We start from the raw sequence: 8,143 nt of genomic DNA, 5'->3' as shown, positions 1-8,143 counted from the left end.
GGGCAAAGGTTGCTGGGCTGGGCGCGGGGACGGAGCCCCCGTCCAGCGGTTTAATGCCTCCGTGCTGTGGGGTTACGGTGGACCGGCTGCATAAAACCTGTCCCGTCCGGCTGCATGAAGGACCTTTGCCCCATGGCATCTCCCCAGGTTCTAGGTCGCTTGGAGAGCACCTTGTTGTTGGTGGATGCTCTCCGCTTGCTGCTTCCTGCCTGCTGCCCGCTGCTGCCCGCCGCTGTGCCGTCCCCAGCCAGCTTCCCCTGCCAGAGAGTTTTTGACTGTTTCTGAGTGGTGCGGGTGGTCTCCTGCGCCTTGGGGGTGCTGGCTGGTGCGGGGCGCTTGGCCTTCTTGCTGCCCGCCTCTCCCGATCTGGCCACCGCCTGGCAGGAGATGACGCCCGGCAGCAGCGGCAAGCGGGTCATAACTACCTGTGGCTGCCTCCGCAGTGCCTCCTCCACCAGCTGGGCCATGCAAGGTGGATGACGCGGACGGGCAGCCGGGGGACTCGGCAGCGGGATCTGCAGGGGGCTCAGCAGGGCACTCTCCGGAGGAGCCTTGAGCGGATCCTGCCAGGGACTCTCCACAGGAGTGTCCTCTGCAGTCTCCTGTGAAGTCTCCAGAGAACTCTGTGGAGAGCTGTCCTCGGAAGTCTCCAAGGGAGACAGTGACAGCCAGGTGGGGAGGTCTGCCGCAAGTCCGCCCTGCTTCACCTCGGGGTCCTGCAAGGGGGAGGCCGCCACCCCCCAGAAGGGGTTGGTGTCCCCCAGCATCGCCGCTGCCAGGCGGTCCTCAGGGCAGTCACCTTCCACCCCGTCCTCCAAGAAGTCGGAGACTTCGTTGAAGGAGGCACTGCTGGCAAGGCTGTCGTGGACATCAGGGAAGGTGTTTTCGCCGTCCAGCAGCATGAGCACCGCCACTTGCTCCTTGTCGGAGCTGCCCTCTGCCCTGTAGTCCAAGAGGTGAGGAAGCTTGTTGAGGGAGGTGGTCAGGTTGGGGACATCGGGGACAGTGTCCTCGCTATCCCCCAGCCCCGCCGCCACTGCTCGCTCCTTGGGGCAGCCACCCTCTGACACGTACCCGGAGAGGTCGGGGAGCTCATCGAGGACCTGGGCGGTCAAGCTGGGGACACTGGCGGTCAAGATGGCGCCTTCGCTGTGCCCTGGTCGTGCCACCACCGCTTGGTCCTGGGGGCAGTCGCCGTCCGCCACGTACTCCGAGAAGTCGTGGTTCTCACTGAGGAAAGCGGCTCTGGCGAGGCTGTTGGGCAAATGAAGGACATCAGGGAAGGTGTCCTTGCTGTCCCCCAGCCCTGCCGCCACCACTCGCTCCTTGGGGCAGCCATCCTCCACCACGTACTCGGAGAAGTCAGGGATCTCATCGAGGAAGGCAGTCAAGTTGGGGACATCAGGGACGGTGTCCTTGCTGTCCCCCAGCCCCACCACTGCCACTCGCTCCTTGGGGCAGTCGCCCTCCGCCACGTCCTCGGAGAGGTCGGGGAGCTCGTGGAGGAAGGAGGCCAAGCTGGGGCTGTCGGGGACATCAGGGACGGTGTCCTCGCCGTCTGCGGTGTCGAGCCAGGCGAGCGTATGGTTGACAGTGGTGTCCTCTGCCTGCTCAGGAAAGGCCTGGGCCAAGGCGGCTGGCCCCTGCTCGGGCAGATTGGAGGGCTTCCCCGGGGCCGCCAGGGTGGTCACCGCTGCTGAAAAAGCAAAAAAGCCAACCCAACCCCGTGGTGATGCAAGCTTTCCTCAGCTTGGCCGCCCACCTGCGAGCTCTGGCACCCCCCAAAACACACCTTTGGCCTTTGTTGTGATTGTGCCGGTCGGCGAAGCCAAGGCGGGCTGGCGGGGGCTGGCGGCAGGGATGCTGTCCTTGATGGCTGCCCCGTCCTTGTTGGAGGCCTCCGATGGCTTCTGGGTGCTGCCAGGAAGGGTGTGGAGCACAGGGGGGCCCTGCACCCAATGCTGAGCTGCGGCGCAGCAGGGTTGTGGGGGGCCAGGGTAGGCAGGGATGTGCAGCAGGTGGGAGCCCGTGGGGTACAGGGGCTGGCCCTGGACCACGGCTCCCAGCCCCAGCCCCATGGGCTGTTGGGGCAGCAGCGTCCCCATCACCACCTGCTGTCCCCAGCCATAGGCAGGGGGACAGGGAGCAGGCACGCAAGGGAGCTGCACCCCACGTGAAGGCTGCGCCCCGTGGGGGAGCTGCGCCCCAGGGGGAAGCTGCACCCCGCAAGGGAGCTGCAGCACAGAGGGGAGCTGCACCCCCCGGGGGAGCTGCACCATGGAGGGGACCTGCACCAGCTGCCCTGGAGTCCCCAGGGGCCCTGGCACCCCATGCCAGACGCTGGCCGGCGCCAGCTGGAAGGTGATGGGGTGGACCTGGGCAAGCTCAGAGGACACCGGCAGCCCCGGGACAGAAGGCAGCGCAGAGGCAGCAACCGGTGGTGGCATGGCCGGAACGGTGAAGCTCACACCGGGCACCTCCGATGCCGTTGGCAGCCGGAGAGGGAACCTCTCTGTTGGGGGAGGCAAAGAGGGGTGATAAGGTGAGATATTGGCAGGCAGCGCCGGCTGGGGGGTTACCTGGAGGGCAGGAACAGCAGGAGGAGCGGGAGCCGGCTGCTGTACCTGCCATGGCGGTTGCTCAGGGTGGGGTTTGTTGGGGCTTCCGTCCCCATGGCGATCATTCCGCCAGCACCTGCTTCAACCAGCCAGATTTTCCATACCACAACAACTTCCCATGTCAGTGATTTCCCATCCTCAATGATCATTTCCCATCCTCAATGATCATTTCCCATCCCCACGGTGGTTTCCCAGCCCAACAGTGATTTCTCAGCCCTGTGAGGGTTTCCTATGCCAACGGTCTCGCACCCCCACGATTTCCCATGCCAAGCATGGTTTTTGCAAGGAGCTCAATTTCCTGTCCAAGGGGAAGGGATGGGGCCAGCACTAGAGGCCCTGCGATGCCAACCTGTGTGTGCTGCCCCATCCAGCCCCGGTGGTGGGGATGGTGGGGGTCGGGGTGCTTTTGGGGTTTTTTTGTGCTCCCCCTCTCTGCCCCGGAGGGGCAACTGCTGCTCCCAACTGTGGTGGGACCGGAGACGGTACCGGTACCTTGGGGCCAAGATGGGGAGCTGTCAGGAAAATTTAGCAACTGGCCTGTACTGCCCAAGGAGAGAGGCTAGGGCACAAAGTGTAGATTTAAAAAAGTAATTCTTTATTCATGGACATGAGGTGTCCCATTCCAACTGGGGCACCCCGAAGGTGGTTTTGCACATGATTCTTATGCCTTCCAGGCATTCAAGTACAAAGCAATTTGACCAATCACTACCTAACATACACACGCACACGCACACACACACGCGCTGCTGTTTTGCAAAGCAACTCTAATTCTACGGCGTCATCATCCATCTGCTTCTTTCTTGATCTAGACATCCCTGGAGTCGGTCTCGCTGCAGTTCTGTATCCCTGATGCCAGATGTTGGGAGGGTTTCCCAGAGGTGTCGGAGGGGCTGGGATGCATATCCTATGTTTATACAATGTCATGCTCTTAAGCCTAATTGGTAGCATAGTTAGGGAATGAGATTTTCCTAACAGTCACTCCTTTTCTTATGACCATCAGGCTCACACTGTACTCTTCATTATTTAGGTCGTAAGTCGAGTTCATAAGGTAATACAACACTGTAAACACACCTATAGAATTACAAAGCAAAACAAGCGAACGACTACAGCAACGCAAATCCTTGTAGTTCACGGTCCTCTGCCTAAGTCTGGGAGCCAAGAGGTTAGCCACCCAAATAGATTTAGGGGAGATCCCTGCCTTACTTCATGTAATATTGTTCAACGAGTCTTTCTCTTGTTTCTCTCAGTTTCATTTTTCTGGTCTTGATTTAAATAACCCCCCCAGCAGCTGTTATTCGATCATGCACATACTCTGTCTTGTACTTCTAAAAGGTGGTCTAGGGCTAATCGAGTCTATATTACCATTTGTGATAAGGATTTGATTTCTTCCTGTAGGGCTGTGATACTATCTGCGCTTTCATTAATGGCTTTTTCTAATTCTCTGGACACATTTGCAATAGCTCTTTCCGGTTTTGCAACCCCTAACTGTGGGTAAAAGCTGTTACAGACAGGTGGAACTTAGTGCCCCGTTCTGTCAGAGGGCTGTAACACTTTCTCCTGTAGCTATCAGTAGCTAGGAGCTACAGAGGCAGAAGACATACTGGCTCTAACCTGTGTGCATGGTCTTAGTGCACTTAGAATACACTTCTCAGCTCAGGTTGAGGGTAAATCCTCAAATGCCCTTTCCTCACCTATCCAGTATTGCCCTGGTAGTTGTGCAAATAGGGTAGTAGAGTCTTCAAATACATCTGAATCATGTAAATTCTTTCCTGTAAAAGGGTTGCAGATGACACCAAGTTGGGCGGGAGTGTTGATCTGCTGGAGGGTCGGAAGGCTCTGCAGAGGGATCTGGACAGGCTGGATCAATGGGCCGAAGCCAACTGTATGAGGTTCAACAAGGCCAAGTGCCGGGTCCTGCACTTGGGTCACAACAACCCCAGGCAACGCTGCAGGCTTGGGGACCAGTGGCTGGAAAGCTGCCTGGCGGAAAAGGACCTGGGGATTTTGATCGACAGCCGGCTGAAGATGAGCCAGCAGTGTGCCCAGGTGGCCAAGAAGGCCAACGGCATCCTGGCCTGTATCAGAAATGGTGTGGCCAGCAGGAGCAGGGAGGTGATCGTGCCCCTGTACTCGGTGCTGGTGAGGCCGCCCCTCGAATGCTGTGTTCAGTTTGGGGCCCCCCACTACAAGAAGGACATTGAGGTGCTGGAGCGTGTCCAGAGAAGGGCGACGGAGCTGGTGAGGGGTCTGGAGCACAAGTCTTGTGAGGAGCGGCTGAGGGAGCTGGGGTTGTCCAGTCTGGAGAAGAGGAGGCTGAGGGGAGACCTTTCGCTCTTTACAATTACCTGAAAGGGGATTGCAGAGAGGTGGGTGTTGGTCTTTTCTCCCAAGTGACAAGTGATAGGACCAGAGGGAATGGCCTCAAGTTGCGCCAGCGGAGGTTTTGTTACCGGAAGGTGGCAAAATAATTCACTCTCTAAAACTTAGTTGTGACGTTTCAGAAAGCAGGCATTCTTTATTGTGGCGCCGGATGCACGGGGGATAATTCCACCCAGCGTGCATACCCAAAGACAAAACTACTGAGTTTTTATACTATGTTTACATACATACTCATTATATTTCCAAGAATTACATGTCATATTCAGGGATTTCCAAGAACTCATTAGCATATGCTAATACCCTTTGCGCATGCTTGTTGGTGCCTCTGGGTGGTCGTCGGGGGTATTCGGATGAAGGCTCGTACTCTTCTTCACTGGGTTTGCCAAGTGACCTCTATTTCTGTGCAAGCTCAGTCCTGGGATGACGTATACCATGTCCTTCAATGCTGGCTTTGTACTCATCTTGCAACTTTCGTATTTTTATGGTTCCGTGCATCTGTTCTTCCAAGGCCGAGCTGCCTAAAGTGAGATTACTCCGGAGCTCCCTATCTTACAACTGTTCTAACTATTTCCAAGTTACAAAGATTCCCCTTTTCTTTTGGTTACATCTAGTGAGTAACAGCTCTAACTGCCTGACTGCCTGCATTGGTACAGGTATCAATCCCTCCTTTTCTTTTTGAGGAGTTGTAGCTTACATGCTGCAGTTCCTCACTATACAAACTTACTGTATCTTGAACCAAGGTTGGTACAGCATTGAACCATTATACAGGCAAGAATACAAACTGTGATAATAAAAATCACTGATAAAAACAGCCTTTTCAACCACGACCAATTAGGAAGCTAAGAAGTAAGAGTATTCCAGATTTCTTCAAAACCCCAGGAGGTACTACCTTTAGTAACTTACTCAATTGCATTTTTAAGGTTTGATCCACTAGATTGTGGCCCCCCCATCAGGCTTTGTTGGTGCGACATGGGAAGGCTTCAAGCCATCCTGTGAAAGTATCCACCAATACTAATAGATATCTCAGCCCTCCTTTCCTTGGCAGTTCAGTGGAATCTCTCTGCCAATGTTCTCCTGGGATGTTTCCTGGTTTTGTCAATCCAAACTGAATTTTATTCTGTGTCTTTGGATTATTCCTAAGGCATGTTTCACACCTTTCAACTACGGACCTTGTAATTTCTATCATATTACGACTCACCACTGACTTCTGCAGATGTTTCAGTAAATTCTCAGTTCCCCACTCAACACTGTTATATTCTTTCTTTACTATTTCATGCATCAAAACTGGGGTTAGAATCACCTTCCCCGTGGCAGTAAGAGCCCATCCACTTTTCTGTATTTCAGCTCTTAACGTCTTAATTAAATTCTTATCCTGACTATCGTAGTTAGGGGATTCTCCTAATTCTATTTTCTTTTCAGGTATTATCGCCAGTATATATCCCTTTACCCTTTCCTGCAACCTTACAAGCGGTTCCATTGGCCAATTGATTGCCTCTTTCTCGTGGGGTTCGTCCAGTTTGGTGAGCCTTAAAATGCATGATAGGCCCTTGCCTTGGTTTTTGTACACTTCTAAATAATTTAAAAATCTGCTCCGCCTGCTTAATTCCAGTCCCTTGAGAAGACAAGAGTCATCTTGTCATCTGCTACTGAATGAAGGGTTAAATCACTGACGGTCCCTGGCTGAGACCCTACTGTCATACATAAAAGCTTTACTTGCATAGTTTTAGTTATTTGCTGAGTAGAGTTGATAATAGGATGTCTCAAGACGTCTGACTCCCTTCCTGACAAGATCAAATGGGCCTTGAGGTAGCTCATTATGCCTCCTGAGTATATCCTTGATGACAGGGACTCGGGACGTTTGTGTCAAGATAAGTGCCAAAGAACTAGTTCAAAGTGACCCTTTTGTAACATTCCGAGGCCAAAGGATGGATGGGCCAATTCCATGACCATGTATGGACAAAGGAAGCCCGAAGTTCAACTAGCAGACGGTGTGAGGAAGGCTATGAACGACCACCGGAGGGTGAAAAGACCCTAACCCTAATTTTACTGCGCATGCTTGGACTATGCAAATGAATTCCGGGAACTCATCCACATGAGACCGCCCTTTTTAGAATCCTGATGAATATGTATGATGTTTCTGTATCTGAACTGAGGTGCTTTGCTAACCCGTTGGAGCACTCGTGGTGGACAAATCCCCAGTGCTGCCCAGCGCTGTATTAAAGGATGCCTGCTTAATAACCAACTAGTTGTTACTGAGTTACTTTGTTGTTTCAGTTTCGGCGACCCCGATGGGACAATCTCTGTCCGGCTGCAGGAACCTCTGAGTCGGCGACTCCCTAGGCCGGCCCCGGAGAATTCTCTGGAGGGACCCACCGATTCGGCGGATCCTCGCGGGGGCAGACAAGGACCTCTGGTAATTAATGGTTGGAGTTAATGGTTGTTATTTTACCTGTGATAGTAATTGTTAGTTGTGTGTAGTGTTCGTGCCCCGACCCCTGTCCTTGTGTCCTATAAATTCAGAATGGGGAACCAACAAGGCGGAGTGTTGAAAAAGAGCCCTTTGGGCTGCATTTTAGACCACTTTAGAAAGATATCGGGGGACCACCTGGAGGGACTGTAAATCGTGAGACCTTCATTAAATATTGTAACCAGTGGTGGCCTTTAGACAAGCTAGATGATGGAGAAAAATGGCCTTTTAACGGAACTTTAAGGTACAACACTTGGTTGCAGCTTATGTTATTTCTGCGCCGAGAAGGAAAATGGGATGAAGGGGTTTATGCAGATACGTTTTTCACTTTGCGAAATCACCCTGAATGGCAAAAAGAATGCGGAATCAATTTAGCACCCCAGGACCCTATGGTCCTGGCGATAGAAAAAGAGAACAAGAAGCAAAATAGGAAGCTAAAAAGATGCTGCTCGGCTTGCAGCATTGGGCAAAGATGTTTAAAGATTGGTTCACAGAATGAGAGATTAGAGGATTGCTTGCCTCCACCAGAAGGAGAAGGTGATAGAGAAGGAGATGCTGGCACTGTTGGGGGTGAAGAATCAGAGGCAAGGGAAAGGGAAGAGATTAATGTTAAGTTTTCTCCCATCATTACCAGAATGCAAAGTAAAGTGGGACCTATCATACAGGCTCCACTAAGACA

This window comes from Gavia stellata, chromosome 5 (assembly GCF_030936135.1).
Source record: "Gavia stellata isolate bGavSte3 chromosome 5, bGavSte3.hap2, whole genome shotgun sequence".
NCBI lineage: Eukaryota > Metazoa > Chordata > Aves > Gaviiformes > Gaviidae > Gavia > Gavia stellata.
The sequence above is the reverse complement of the archived record's forward strand: the minus strand, read 5'-3'. Positions refer to the sequence as shown.